The sequence below is a fragment of the Eschrichtius robustus genome, chromosome 2 (assembly GCF_028021215.1).
Source record: "Eschrichtius robustus isolate mEscRob2 chromosome 2, mEscRob2.pri, whole genome shotgun sequence".
Lineage (NCBI taxonomy): Eukaryota > Metazoa > Chordata > Mammalia > Artiodactyla > Eschrichtiidae > Eschrichtius > Eschrichtius robustus.
In genome coordinates, this window is record NC_090825.1 from 85013505 (window position 1) to 85030375 (window position 16871).

General features: G+C 34.3%; 1 long non-coding RNA gene across 2 annotated transcripts in view; it reads left to right on the top strand.

Moving 5' to 3' along the window:
• The window catches only part of LOC137757353 (uncharacterized), a 589266-nt gene that overhangs the window by 445014 nt on the left and 127381 nt on the right, over positions 1 to 16871 (top strand). The window lies entirely within an intron of this gene.

Here is a 16871-nt window from a genome sequence, read left to right on the forward strand (position 1 = left end):
GCTCCCCTTCTCTCTATCGAACACCCACCCCACCTGCCCCCTGCGCTCCTTCTCTGCTCCTGTAACTTTTTAAAAATAGGCTCATCATTCAAATAAGTATCTCTTCAGCTGTGATGATTTCACTGCCCACAACCTCCATCAGCAATTCATAATGGCACAGCCCCCAACAACAATTAATAATGGGTTTAGTGCTCTTTCTTTTGGTTCCCCTATCACTCTGTACTTACCACTACTTACGGCATCATTTATTAAGCAGTTTGAAATTACATTGTAAAGTCTGTTTTCCCAAATATGCGGTAAGCTTCCATAAAATAGTGAACAGTTTGCCCATTACTTTTTCTCTTGTGACATGATACATAATAGACACTCACTAAATATTAATTATATTTTATTTATAAAATATTATATTTTTCCAAAGTCATGCATAAACTATATGTCTTTTCTATACTACTTGCATGGGGATTGTTGTTTAAAAGTAAATGTTGCTCATGGTTTTATCTTTACAGTGCTTTGGAAGGAGAGCAGATGCTCTTCATTAGGAGTTACATCTCTAGAAAAAGTATTCAAAGTCCAAAACAGATTAAGACCTAAACATAGTGATATCGCTGAATCTGTATTCATAACAAGTACCTTATTCCCAACCTTTTAAAAAAAATTAGCAGAACTCATCATTTACTTATTTATATAATTAAGTAGCAGTCATATCTATCTAGTATCACCAAGGTAGGGGAAGAGATTTAGAGGACCAATTTTCTTTGAAGAAAGTAACTTCAAGGACCCAGCAGCAATTACTAGGCCAGGGATTAGACAAAAATACAAAGTCAAGAGGCTAGGTGTTACTAACCATGTTAGATCTCAATCTCTTTTCCTCATGAGAAAAATAACAATCATTTTTCAAATAAATAATACTTAATATGATAGACTCCAATTTTTCACATAAAGATCTTTTTAAAATACTTACTTTTACGAACTAGAACAAATCAGAAGATGAGGTAATTTATCATGAAGGTTATGGAATTCTAAAGGACTTCTTGGTGAAACTTCAACACATAGCTTTGAGGAGAACTTTGTGGAGATGGGCCCTTGATTTTTTTAAAAAATATAAAATTATCATCCACTTGTAGATTATGTCTCCTTTATTTTCTCAGAGTTTGTTGGGTAATATGTTATATTCTAGCTCCCTTTGTGTCACAAAGAATAATATGTTTGATGCAGTTAGAGTGCTTTTTGGGTGAATCACTACAAGTTCAGTTCTCTGTGTATTTGGTTTTAAAGTGAAAATATCCATGAGCTAGTACATTTTAATAGGTTCTACAGGAAGGTCCTATAAATTTTCATACTTGTAAGAATTTTTTTCAAAGCCACAATAATAAAAATAAAATATGCCATTGAAATTTAGGTCCTAACATATAATTATTTTTCCTCATACCATGAAGTACAAAGTTTATTATTCCATTTACTTACTGCCTTTGGGTTTCAAACTCCTACTGCTAAAAGCAGTCAAGCAAACAACGCAGGTAGTGCTGGCGTTATATACATTATTAGTCTTTCTTGGCAAAGGCACTTTACTTCCAGTATAACAGGAAATAAAACTAAAGCTACTTAGTTGGCCAAGAATACAAATTTTTCATGTGTGTTAAATGGTTTTATTTTCCCATAAATTTATTTATTTAATTTTTGGCTGTGTTGGGTCTTTGTTGCTGTGCGCAGGCTTTCTCTAGTTGCCGCGAGCGGGGGCTACTCGTCATTGCGGTGCGCGGGCTTCTCATTGTGGTGGCTTCTCTTGTTGCGGAGCAGGGGCTTTAGGCACGCGGGCTTCAGTAGTTGTGGCGCGCGGGCTCTAGAGTGCAGGCTCAGTTAGTTGTGGAGCACGGGCTTAGTTGCTCCACGGCATGTGGGATCTCCACGGGCCAGGGCTCGAACCCGTGTCCCCTGCATTGGCAGGCGGATTCTTAACCACTGTGCCACCAGGGAAGCCCTAAATGCTTTAAAGATTAGATTTTTTCAAAAGCAACTTTTGTTCAGATGAAAGCATTTGAAGTATAGTTACTACCACGAGTAAATTATCAATTAAATTAAAAGTCTTCAGTCAGATAGAAAAGAAATAACTTATCTTACCATTTTGTCACTTTAACATTGTTATCTTCAGGCTAGGCACTGTGTTTCATTATGAAAAGGACCCCAAGTACTTCAAAAATTTCCATGGTATACAAACAACATCATGATACACAGACACCCATTATACAGAAGAGAAAGACAGTTATATTCACTGTAATCAGGCTCAGAAGATTTGAATAGGGAAGATGATATTTGCCTCAAAAGAATTGTAAGGAATTTACTGAGGAAAATGGTAATTAATGATGCTGAAGTCAAGCCAATACCTTATCTAGATGAAAACTGTTCTTAACTCTTCATTGCTTCCATCATTCTCTTTATATACACCAGGTATGCACATTCCAAGCTATCTTTTCCAGTGTTAGACCTAAATTACACATGTAAACTTTGTAGTTGGCCATGAACTTCTCATTTATGCAGAAACAACTTTGCAGTTATTTGTTACACAAACCTATTGAGAGCATACTAGCCTGCTGTCTTGTGTGAACATTTTGCTGAACAGCTGCTCTGGCTTTAAAATTTGGACTTTCCAAGTGCTGTTTGAAATACCAACAGAAAATGTGGAAGGTACAGGAAAGAATGTTTGCTTATATGTCATCATTTCTAACTTGAAATTTATATTTTTTCTTAATAAATTAAGAGAATGGACACTAGAGTCAAAATACAAAAATAAAAGATACCAAGAAACATTTGGATTCATAACATTTAAAACTGTATGAGAGGATGTGTGTGTGTGTGTGTGTGTGTGTGTGTACATATATAGCAGTAGTAAAATTGGGAAAATAGTAGCAATTATACATTTAAAAGATTATAAATTATTAAAATAAAATGATAAAGGCTATAAATTAGTAAAATCCTTCTGGAGGGCACAGTGTGAAAATATTAGCTATACAAAAGGATGTTGAAGGGTTTTTAAAAAATCATTTGTATAACTTGAAAGTTTCTTAAATCAGGTTTGTTTAAACCTGCAGTGCTTGTTTAAAGGAAATTGTATATTGTGCATCCATACAATGGAAAACTACACAGCCATTACACGTAGTATCGTGAATCCATTTTTATAGGTTTGAAAAATCTCCACACTGAATTATTGAGTAAATGACTAAGTTACAAAGAAATGATTTTAATATGATGCCATTTATATAATGGCACTAAAGCCCTCAGTGTGTGAATATATGCATGTGTATGTTTGAAGATATAGTGTATTAATTAGAGCTTGGAAGTAACAAAATAATCCTCACATTTAAATGGTTTCTTAATATTCACTTTTTGTTTATGCTCAGAGAATTGAAGCCCCTTTTTCTTGCAGGCTCTCAGCCATTTTCTTGCAAAATGTCAGGGACCATTCGCCTCCTAGAGGCTGCTCTCAGGTCCTTGCTCTGTGGCCTACTTCATCTCAGCAATAGACAATCTTCCTTGCAATGAATTTCTCTTTTGTTTTCAGTATCTCAGATTTCTTCTTTTACTATGTCAGAAAAAAAAAAAAGGCTCTGCTGTTAAACACTCATGTAATTAGGTTAGACCCACCTGGCTAACCTCCCTGTCTTAAAGTCAATTGATTAGAAATCTTAATTACATCCTCAAAATCCCTTTTGCCTTGTACTAAAACACAACCATGGGAGCAACGTCAGCGGATAGAGGTCTTGGGGGGCCATCATAGATTTCTGCAGCTCACAGGCTCCATTCCATTTTCTCCTTAGTTCAGGACTCAGGGACCCAGGCTGAAAGAGCAGCCCCTATATGAGACTTTGATGTCCCTTCACATGCCATGGACCGAAGCAAGTCCCATGGACCAGCATAGTGTCAGTAAGCAAGGATGTATACTTTCCCACAGGAAGAGCACAAATGGCAAGGCAACTTGACTTATACAGGCAGGAAGATAGGTAATATTCAGGAACAGTAATTCAATCTACCAGGCACAGGGAGAGAAACCTAGCAATATGCTTACTAGAATGGTTCAGTGTTTACAAAAGACCCCGAATAGCCAAAGCAAACTTGAGAAAGAAAAACGGAGCTGGAGGAATCAGGCTCCCTGACTTCAGACTATTGCTACAAAGCTACAGTAATCAAGACAGTATGGTGCTGGCACAAAAACAGAAATGTAGATCAATGGAACAGGATAGAAAGCCCAGAGATAAACCCATGCCCCTATGGTCACCTTATTTTTGATAAAGGAGGCTAGAATATACAATGGAGAAAAGACAACCTCTTCAGTAAGTGGTGCTGGGAAAACTGGACAGATACATGTAAAAGAATGAAATTAGAACACTCCCTAACACCATACACAAAAATAAACTCAAAATGGATTAAAGACCTAAATGTAAGGTCAGACACTATAAAACTCTTAGAGGAAAACAGAGGCAGAACACTTTATGACATAAATCACAGCAAGATCCTTTTTGACCCATATCCTAGAGAAATTGAAATCAAAACAAAAATGAACAAATGGGACCTAATGAAACTTAAAAGCTATTGCACAACAAAGGAAACCATAAACAAAATGAAAAGACAACCCTCAGAATGGGAGAAAATATTTGCAAATGAAGCAACTGACAAAGGATTAATCTGCAAAATTTACAAGCAGCTCATGCAGCTCAGTATCAAAAAAACAACCCAATCCAAAAATGGACACAGAAGACCTAAATAAACATTTCTCCAAAGAAGATATACAGATTGCCAACAAACACATGAAAGCATGCTCAAAAACATTAATCATTAGAGAAATGCAAGTCAAGGCTACAATGAGGTATCACCTCATACCAGTCAGAATGACCATCATCAAAAAATCTACAAACAATAAATGCTGGAGAGGGTGTGGAGGAAAGGGAACCCTCTTGCACTGTTGGTGGGAATGTAAATTGATACAACCACTATGGAGAACAGTATGGAGGTTCCTGAAAAAACTACAAATAGAACTACCATATGAGCCAGCAATCCCACTACTGGGCATATGCCCTGAGAAAACCATAATTCAAAAAGAGTCATGTACCACAATGTTCATTGCAGCTCTATTTACAATAGCCAGGACATGGAAGCAACCTAAGTGTCCATCGCCAGAGGAATGGATAAAGAAGATGTGGCACATATAAACAATGGAATATTACTCAGCCATAAAGGAAATGAAATTGAGTTATTTTTAATGAGGTGGATGGACCTAGAGTCTGTCATACAGAGTGAAGTAAGTCAGAAAGAGAAATACAAATACCATATGCTAACACATATATATGGAATCTAAGAAAAAAAAAAAGGTCATGAAGAACCTAGGGGCAGGACGGTAATAAAGTTGCAGACCTACTAGAAAATGGACTTGAGGACACGGGGAGGGGGAAGGGTAAGCTGGGACAAAGTGAGAGCGTGGCATGGACATATATACACTACCAAATGTAAAATCGACAGCTAGTGGGAAGCAGCTGCATAGCACAGGGAGATCAGCTCAGTGCTTTGTGACCACCTAGAGGGGTGGGATAGGGAGGGTGGGAGGGAGGGAGACACAAGAGGGAAGAGATACGTGGATATATGTATATGTATAGTTGATTCACTTTGTTTTAAAGCAGAAACTAACACACCATTTTAAAGCAATTATACTCCAATAAAGATGTTAAAAAAAAAAAAAAAAAAAAGAATGGTTCAGTGTTTAGTCCTGGATGATATAAACATAATTTTTATTTTGTGTTGCTATATTATTTATATTTTTCAAAAATTATATGACTTTTTCATAATTGAGAAAAAGAAAAACATTTTATCTTGAAAGAATATAAGATATAAGTCAAAGAGTTAGGGGTTTTTCAAATCTGCTTTACAGATAAGCAAAGTGAGTCAAGGAGAAGCTGTGTCTTTTTTAGTTATAAGTTGTATTTATAAGCTGCATATTGTTTCTAAAATATTTTAAAATATATTCTTAAAGTTCAATCTTTGATTAATCTTATATAAGAGTTATTGTTATCTTTGTTTTATTTATGGGAGAAAATGAGGCCCAGAGATTTTTAATGAAACTTCCATGCCCAGAATGGTAACCAGAATTATTAGACTATGGATTGATTATATGCCCTCTGAAGTGCCATGATAACTCTCGTTTATATACGAATCAGTAACAGCTTCTCATATTTATGGGCACTTACTACATCCAGACATTTCACACTGAGTATTCATAGCGTTCAGTGAAAACTCTTTTTTCCCTGTGTATTGGTGTATCACTCTTAGAATATACCGTGGCATGAAGTCCAGTAATAAATAAGTAGGAGAGAGGACTGAAATGCTCAAATATAAGCAACAATGTTTTTCTTTGTACTTCAATTGCAATTTGAATAAAAGACTGCAACAACATGAAAATACAAGCATATACGTGTTAGTAAAAAGCAAGAAAAGTGGCTATTATTTATTAACAGAGATGCATACATACTGGTCTTATAGTCAGATCACCCATCTGACACATTCACAAGAAATTCAAATTATGCTTTGGGGACACCTTCCTCCTTTCTTCTCTTGTGCTGAAACTTATGATTCTTATATTTCCCCAAATATAAGGGACATCTCTGTAGTCTTTTAAGTTAAAAAGTCCGACTAATTTTTTACCAAAACTTTCATGTGAGTTGTTGTTCTTGGTGATGACAATGATGGTGGTGATTTGGTTGAAGGGTATTATCAGTTGAATTCCCAAATTCATGATGCTTCTTAAAATACGTGACTCTTTGTAAATGTGTAAATCTATTCTCACTAACTTCTTCCCGAAACCTGATTAATACAGGGCTAAAACTGAAGTAAGAGTAAGTCGACTAGGATAACAGAGGGGTGTGTATGTGTGTGTATAAGACAGGGACGAAGCCAAAGACAGAGAGAGACTACTGTTTGTAGGACAAAGAAGGGATGTCTCCACCTCCCTAGGTTAAGCTGGCTTGGAGGATAGTAGAAAGCAGACATTAAAGTTAGTAAGGAACCGAAATATATAGCATTCATCCAGATTTTGTATGAAATGCTTCAGGAAATGGAACTAGTTGGCTGGTCAGTGGTTATAAAATGCCTCTCTAACACAACACGTAGGTCCTGCCAGGATGTTCTACCTGGCCTTAAGCGTCTCCTTACATGTGCTCCTACACCAACAGCTAACTTCAACATCTTTATATCCTGGAAAACATCAGGAGCCCAGTTTCTATTCTGATGTCCCTTTCTGTGGTAGAGAATAGTTCAACTCCTAATTGTGTATATCATCTCTCTTAATACCATTTATTGACTCATTCAAAAATAAATATTTATGAAATTGGTACTGAATACATGGTGCTGTTACCCTTCACCTCTGATAACATTTGGCCTCCTCTCAGCCAGCCTTAGAATCTTTCAAGAATGTAGACACACGAAATGTACTGGGATACTAGGTCATTTTCCTTCACCCATTTACTCCTAGTGGTTGAAGGACGTATAACAGATTCAATTTTGGAATGCACATGTTTAATTTCTACGAAGTATTTTGTATTCAAGTATTTTTTCATTTATATCAGGATAAAAAAACCACAGAAACCAAAAATATTTAAGATACATAGATAGCAAAAATAACATTATTCTTGCATTTTTACTAATTTTGTTCTTTGGAGAGCCATTACTATACAATGGAAAGCCATGAGAGCATCTGGCTCCTTGGCAAGTCCCAAATACGACTGGCAGCCTGAGGTACTGAATGGCTGGCAGATGGTTCAGATGCTGTGGATGAGCTTCCCATCTCAAGTCATCTATAACTGCCCCGTTCTTTATATTGAATACGTTCACATTTTAGTATAAAATAAATACATGATTTTTATATATATATTCGAATACACATGCTTTTTTCTTTTCTAATCATGTAATTAATTTCATTTGCCTGTAATCTTAGTCATTTACATATTTTAAAATATTTTTTGAAGTATAGTGTCTTTCTGAGCGGCTAAGTTTTAATGTATACCCATATCAGTGACACCTAAAGGCAAGCTTCTGGTTTTTGTATATAGTCACCACAATGATTAAAGCCTTTTGTTTGACTCAGAGTAAGAGTTTGATTATTTTAGGACAACACCTTCCAACAATGCTATGTCTCATATTCCTCTAAAGACCATGGATTTGTTTTTTCTAATAAGTAATTTAGATGCCAAATCCCTGGACCAAGATGACTGTGACCTTCTTACATGTATGCCATGTGGAAATCACCACGGGAACAGACTGCTGAACCAAAGGCAAACAAACAGAACTGGATTGTTGCCTCCTCATAAATCTGAACTTGCGGTCAGTGTGTAACTGTCAAGTCAGTGTGTGTTCAGACAGGATGCATGGCAAGCAGCTGAGATGAGAAGGTGGTATACTCTAAATATTATTCAAAGTCTTAATTAATTAGAAACCATAACATTTACAGATGCTTTAAAATAAACAACCTTATATAAAAACCATAATTTTAAAATACCTTATTGAAAATTCTAAAAAAAATCATTTCAGTTTCATTTTGCCATGGAGATTTAAAAAATCTGGTTTAGAGGGTTTTTTCTACTAAATTTATTGGTTTTTTTACCATTCCTTAACAGTTTATTTAAAACATTCTGTGATGTTAGGAAACTTTTTTTTCTATTTACTACCCCCCAAAATCATGATTTTGCAGTGAGACTTTAAACATGTATCTTCTTGTCACATCTGATGTCAGGATTGATCCATCAGAAGTGGCTCTGCCTATGTGGAAATCACAGTGTAATTTACTTTGAGTTTTGAAAAAAAAAAACTTGTATAAATATTTTAGTCTTATTAAGTATACTGATCAACAACTTTAAGAGTTTATATTTGAGGCAATAAAAGTAGGATTTGTCAATATAAATTCAGTTTTGGACATATGTCATACTAAACTATCCTGATAGATTGTGAATCTACTTCACTGAATGAAGACATCAAAAATTAAGTAATCTCAGATTAGTTAGCTCAGCGATTCTCAACTTTAGTGGAACATCACATGCATGGTAGTTGACTTAATTTTGAAGCACTTCACTCCATTACTGCTATGTAACTCATGAGACTGTGGATTTTATTTTGTTTTGTTCACTGTTTTATTTCTACTACAGGGAATAGCACCTGGTACATAGGTGCTCAGTAAACAAAGTCTTTAAAGTTAAGGCTTATTAGATAAATGCTGGTTGATAATCTGTTTATACATGCTGATAGAAACTTATAAAATGCAGAATAAGATTTTTTTTAATTATGGTGAGAAGTTATTGTGAGTCTCATCTGAAATTTTAAGGTAGAATTGAAGATAGTCCAAGAACAAAGTATAAGCCTAAGAAAGGAGCTGAGAACAAGGAAATAGTGTTGGCAAAATTCAGATTGTGGGAAATGGGGAAGACAACATCATTTTAGTCTTAGAAATTCAAAGTTAAAACTGTTCTTTTTTTAAGAAATGATCTGATATTGTAGTAAAGGAAAGCTTCACTGGATGTATCGTCCTTTTAATCCAGTGTTGACCAAAGAGAGGTATCACATGGGTGATACATGAGATAGCACTATAGGTGACACTCCCAGGGCAGACTCTTGTGGCCTACTATTTAATTCAGATGGAGTCTTTTAGTCTGTACAAGGGATAGGAACCTTTATAGAACCAGTTTGATCTCTGTTCCGTAAAGACGATAAAGACCTCTAAGTAATCTAGAAGCAAGAACTTTTTGTATTTACCTCCATGGTTATCCATTATGGACAGCTAATGGCAAACATAACTGTCAATTCTATTTTTGTAAACCAAGGAGAGACATGTTTTAAAGATTGTATCAATCAAATTCTTCTCAGCAAACTATGTGAGGTATCTTAACAGGGAACATAATTTAGAGAATTAGTTGAAGAAGTATTGGCTATAAGACCAGAAAAGGCAAACAGGAACATTGTTGAAACATAGCAATAGAAAATTCTGGAGGCAGCTAAAACCCATGGGGTTAGGAAAATAACATGTGGGAATTATCAGAGCTTAGAAACATGGAGGAAGAGCACATTGGAGCTTACTCAGGTCTCCAAGAGGAGGCCAGTGACCAGTTGCTCCCAGCACCCCTGGAACTTAGAAAAGAATACTAACTACAAAACCTAGAGACTTAGACCTCTGGGGAGAGGGTGCAACTAAGCTGACCCAGATAGCAGAAGATTAGAACCAATTGCTTTTTCTGAGGATGAAGTTCTATTGATGAGGGTGAAGCCAATTGGATACAAGGAAACAGTAAGAAGTAAGTCACTTCTTTCCACTTCTGACTCTGAGTCAACCTCTAGAAGTCCCTATTGGAAGAATCTACTAGCAGGTCAGCTAGTGCAAAGAAAATTAGGTCATAGAGTTCCAGCAATAACACAACAACATCACAAAACAGAGTGTAAATGAATGAATGGGGGGGTGTAGAAACAGTAGCTTAACAACTGATATAAATTTGGAAGCTTACAGTTAGCACTTTCTCCTGTTTGTCTTGGGGACAACCCAAAACGACAAAGAGAATAAGATCCAAAAACTACCTCCATTTTCAAAGAAATAACAAGTAAACAAATAACCAAATAGATGGAACTTTCCCAAGAGTGGTAGTTTCAGTAGGAAAGAATGGAGTTTCCTTTTGGTTGCAGTTCTCAGAAAAAACTGACAAAGTAAAATTTCACCAAGATGAGGGATAACCAAAATATTGATTTGTAACATTGACAATATTCCCTGGAACTTGAACTTGAAAAATATTGAAAAAATATGCATGGAGAAGTTAAATGGGGAAATCACTCAGGCCACATATACATTAATCAAAATAACCTTGTGGCTGTAAGAGTAGTGTGAGTAAGGATGTAAGACATGTGATCAATACTGCTTTATATCTGCCTGTATCTATTGATGGGGAGAGGTAAGTATTAAACACAAAAACAAACAAACAAAAAACACACTTGCTGCTTAGGCATAAAGGTATGTTCTTGCCTTTATGTATCAGATACAAATGGATCTCATTGGAGAAAGGGCACCTTATTCAGATGAGTAACCAAAAGGGAAACAGCACAGGATATCTCCTAAAAATACAGGAAAGGAAACAGAAAAGAAATACATGAAAGATGAATTCTCATCACTCACATTAATATGAATATAAAATAAAATTTGAAGCAATATAATTTTTAAAAAAGACTATCAAACAGACATAAGGACTCAGAAAGATTAGGAAAAAAGGAAAGGCAAAAAACAAAACTCTTTTTAGAATTATGTAAAGGTATATTTGAAAGACCCAGAAAAAAATCAAACTACTGATAATGAAGTAAGGATTTAGATGATAGGTGACAAAAATGAAGAAAGAGAGCAAAATTAAATGGTAATGCATAAAGAGTTCAAAAATATCAAAGAGAGGATGGCAGCTGTTGAATACACTGATTGATCCAAGATGCTTATTGTTGATTTTCCCGAAGAAGAAATTAAAATAATTAAGCAGAAGTTAATAAATATAATTCAAGAAAATATTCTCAGAAAGAAAAGATGATTTGGATTTGCAGATTAAAAGGACATACTATGGCCGAAGTAAATTTGGCTCAGATAGTCAATACTAGCATACACACCCTAAAATTACTTAATTTCAAAGAAGTCGCATATTTGGTTAAACAAGCAGGAAAGCCAGGTTATGTAAAAGGGAAAAGAACAGGCTGGCTTATATTACTATATACCTACATTCAATGATTGAATATAGTGGAGCAATTCCTTAAATATATTCAAAAGAGAAAGCATACCTCCAAGTATTTTATGCCCAAACCATCTTTAGGTCTAATGTAATGCCAAAAAATATTTTTGAACTTATTAGAAATCAACAATAACTGCTACCATGAGACCTTCTTAAAAAATTTAAATAATGAAAAGTGTAAAACCTTTAAATAATTTGAGGTAAACATGGATTGTATGTTATCTAAAAACTAAGGCTGAAAAATGTGAGTAGTTAGTATAATTTCTTATAGCAATGCAAAATTTGCATATTTAACTAAATTGGAAGAGGCAGGGGAAGAGAAGTTATGAATTAGTATACTGATTATCTTTCCTAATACAGATGAAGTTTAGAGATAAATAATGTGTTAAAGATAAATAATCAAATAATGGAGCTTTAAATATATTTGATAATAAAAATATGTTTTAAAATAATATAATCATCTAAATAGCATCGGGGCAGAAGGAGAGAAAAGGTGAGAGATGTTAATTTTCATTTTTGCTATTAGAAAAGATTTAATAGATGCTGAAAAAGCAATATAGGAGTCAGATGTACAAAGCTATGGTTGTAGAGATAAATACAGGCAATAAATATGAACATTCAGATTATCAAAAGAATATGTATATATGCATGCACTCATAGGAAAACACACCAGTAAAAAAAATTTTTGGTGCCATGAAAATGTAAAGCACAACAAAATATGATAGGACAAAGAACACAGGTAGCTGACCTATCAATAATGAATACAGACTATAAAGCTACTGAAAGAAAAAATTCATATTAGATAATAAAACTTAAAACTTCCATAGTACTAAAAATGTGACACGTACTGTTTTCAGTGCTTTACTTCATTTGAACCTCATTTTAAAAAATGAAAACAAGTAAACAAACAAAAAACTAGCAATCAAAGAAAAAAACTTTTATGACGTGATATTTTATTCCTACTTTTATAGTTGAAGACTCTGAGGCACAGTGAGCTTAAGCAAATTGCACAAAGTCACACAGCAAATGAGTGGCAAAAAAGAGGCAAACTGGTAGCAAATAAGCAGCATATAAACCAGCATTATTTCTACAAAGTCCAGAGTCTTTTATTTTTATTTTTAATACTGGAATGCATGAATTCAATTTTTGTCAGTGTTCAGTTTTACTGTTTTTCATTAAACGTGAGTATTTGTACGTACATGAACTTAATATATCACTTTTTGGGTCTACCTAATTGATACCATTTTAATACATTATACTGAATTTTAAGATTTCTAATATGTTTTAGATACACAAAGCTTTTTAACAAAATAACCTTCTAATCTTAGAGATTATGGAAATAAAATAGTATAAAATTGAATTTGATCTCATTTTAAGATTGATCTTTACAACAAAACGTGTTTTTTTAAAAAAGTGATATAGTATATTTGTAATCAGAGTCCAATGTCTTACCTAATGAGCTACATTATTTTTCATAATACAGAATCCTACTCTGCGCTTTGTGCATGTCACACTTATAAGCACTTAGAAAAAACACAAATAAAATAATAGACTAAGTTTTATGAGGTAGATAAAAGCAAAAAAAAGCAAGAGGTCATGATCTTAATTCCTACAAGATTGAATTTGGAAAAAAAATTAGAGATAAAGAATCACACATTAATGTGTTTAATTAAAAGCTGATTACTTAATTTTCAGGAATTGTGTTCACCAATTTTAAATATACCTACTACTAAAATTTAATTTATATAAACGTGTGATTTAATACATTATATTCAAAGAAAAGGGCAAGTGCTTGCCTGCCTGGGGTGCCTCTGGGTTGCCTGCAGGTACCGTTTCTGGTTGGTTGCAGCTCTATTGAACATATTACTGTTGCCCAGAGTAATTTGGGTTGTGAAGCATCCTGGTCCAGCTGGGGTGCTAAGGCTTTGTCCAGGGCTGGGCGTTGCCTCTCCTTCCCGCAGGAGTGGGTCTGGGAAAGACCCTGGGCTTAGGAGAGGATTCTCTGTTTGTGAATTCAACCACTCACTAATATATATTTGTAACCCCCAAATCAATACTTGCTTTACGTTCTCGGACATGCACAGAGCAGTGAAAAACTTGTCACCTGATGTAGACTTTCTCAGCTGAGATCCGGTAAGACGACACTCTGCCTCATTTAAACTTAGTCTGTAAATAGGCATCCTCCTTGCAGTCCATTTAATGTCACACTTTTCACATTTTTTTACTTTTAGTTGTTGATTTTGCTGCTTATAATGATCCCTAAGCATAGTGCTGAAGTAAGTGTCTAGATTTCTAACCCCAAGAAGGCTGTCATATGCCTTATGAAAAAAATAAGTGTGTTAGATAAGCTTCATTCAGTTATGAGTTATTGTGCTATTGACCGTGGGTTCAATGTTAATGAAACAACAGTATATATTAAATAAGGTGTTCTAAACAGAAACGCATGTATAATAAAGTTAGGTATTGATCTATTGATGAAATGTTGTGACCAGAGGCTTATAAGAACCTAACCCCTACTTCCCCTAAGAGTAATTGTTCAGTTTTCGCCAATTCAGTGGTCACAGTGACTGTAGGACTTGACTACCACACATAACAAGACTCACCTGTATATGAATGGAGCCGAATAAAGAGACTGGAATTACAGTAGGATTTTTTTTACAGTCAATCAATTTTACAGTTGATTTTTTTCTTTTTTTGGAGGAGGGATGGATCATGAAAGCAGTCAATTGATTTTTGTTTTTTCAATGGAAAAGCTAAAGATTTTTCATTAAACGTTTCTGCAGCAATAGGATATCCTTTATTGAAAAATACACTTTTCAGCAACCTGGATGAACCTGGAGGACATTAGGCTAAGTGAAATAAGCCAGACACAAATTGACAAATACTACATAATACCACTGATATGTGGAAACTAAAATAGTCAAACTCATAGAAGCAGAGTGTGGAATAGTGGTTGTCAGTGACTGTGGGAGGGGAAAACAGGGCGGTATTGGCTGAAGAGTACAAATTCAGTTATACAAAACGAATAAATCCTTGAGATCTGTACAGCATAGTGCCTACATTTAATAATATATTGTATACTTAAAAATTTGCTAAAAGGGCAGCTCTTATGTTAAGTGTTCTTATCACAAAATAATAATAATGATAATAGTAATGTTAAAAAATAAGAGGGCAGGAGGAAACTTTGGGAGGTGATGAATATGTTTATGGTGTAGATTTTGGTAATGGTTTTGCCAGTATATAATTATTTCTAAACTCATCAACTTGTATGTATTAATTATGTACAGTTTTTTGTATGTTGAAAAAATTTAAAGCTATACTTTCATATGTATAAGATTCATGATGACTATATATTTTTATTAGTTTAGTCAAGAAAATATAAAATGGCTATATACATATACAAATATTTTTAATCCTACTTCACACTATACACAGAAACTAATTTGGGATGGATTAGATATAAATGCAAAAACAGAAACTATACGTCTTCTTGAAGAAAACTTAGGAGAATATCATCATGACCTTTACCAAGAAAAGATTTTTTAGATAGGACCCAGAAAGCACTAACCATAAAAGCGGAACAAGAAAAGTAAAATAGATTTAAGATTAAATTATTTTCTGAAGACCCAGTTCAGAAAATGAATACAAAAGACATAAAACAGGAGAAAATATTTGAAATATATACATGTGGGAATATATAAAGAATGATAACTCAATAATTAAAGGAACAAAAACTAAAACAAATTAAAAAACCACCAACAGCAACAAATTAAAGGCGGGTAAAAGACTTAAGCAACCAGTCAAACAATTGGACATTAGAATGGTCACAAGCACATAACATGCATTCCACATCATTAGTTACGGAAGAAATGCAAATTACAACACACTACCATTTCAGACTTCATAGAATGGCTAAAATTAAGAAGACTCACAAAACAAACTTGTTGCAAGGTTACAAAGCAATTACATTTTTCATAGTTTACTTGTGAGAATGTGGAATTGTACCACTATTTTGTAAATTTGTTTTGCTGTTTCTTATAATTATACACTTACCCTCTGACATAGCAATTATATTCCTAGGTATTTAACCCAAAGAAATTAAAAAATGCACAAAATTGTTATGCAAGAAAATCCACAGCATCTTAAATATTAATAGCCCCTAATTAGAAACATCCCACTTTCCATCAACAGGGAAATGAATAAACAAATTGTGATTATACATATATACATTATATTATTATATAGAGCATATTATTATATAATATATAAACTGCTACTCAGCAATAGAAAGGAACAAACTGATACATGCAACATGGATGGATTGCAAAGACATTATGTTAAATAAAGAAGCCTGTTCCAGAAGAGAACAGACTGACTCCATTTATATGAAGTTCAAGAACAGACCAAATGAATTCATTATGATAAAAATTGCACCGAGGTTACATCAGGATGTTAGGGAAAGTGCTAAATTCGCATTAGTTACCAGATACATCTCCGGGTGACAAATGATCTTCGACTTGATTAGAATCTGAGTTAACGTAGGTTGTATATATTGGGCAAGACTCACTGAATCCTCCAATTAAGACCTATGCAAACCACTACATGTGTCCATTATAATTTTTTGCCTTATTACAACAATTTGAACTGTTCTCTGTAACTTTAGATTGCAGCCTTTCAAATCTGCTTTTTACAAAGAAGCCTCAGTGAGATCACAAACCTTATTTTTTAAAGCAAAACAGAACAAGACAAAAATTTTTCTACAACACGTTTATATTCCCACCTCTTCTGAGTAGACTTCTCTCATAAACTGCCAGTTTCTTAACACTTCAGCCTTCCTTCACACTGGACCAATTTCCCATTTATCTTTTAAAAATAGAAAACTACTTGAAGTGCCTGTACTTTTAATGATGCCTTCACCTGTGTCTTTACTCATGTGGTTTCTTGGGCCTAGAATTTTTTCCTTGTTTAGTACTAATAGGACTCCTTTTCATATTTTAAGTTTTAGCTCGGGAGTCAACTTGGGAAAGTCATCTTAATCTCTGAATGAATTAGGGGGTTGTGCCTGTTTTCCCAGAATTTTATTTTTATTTCTAGAAT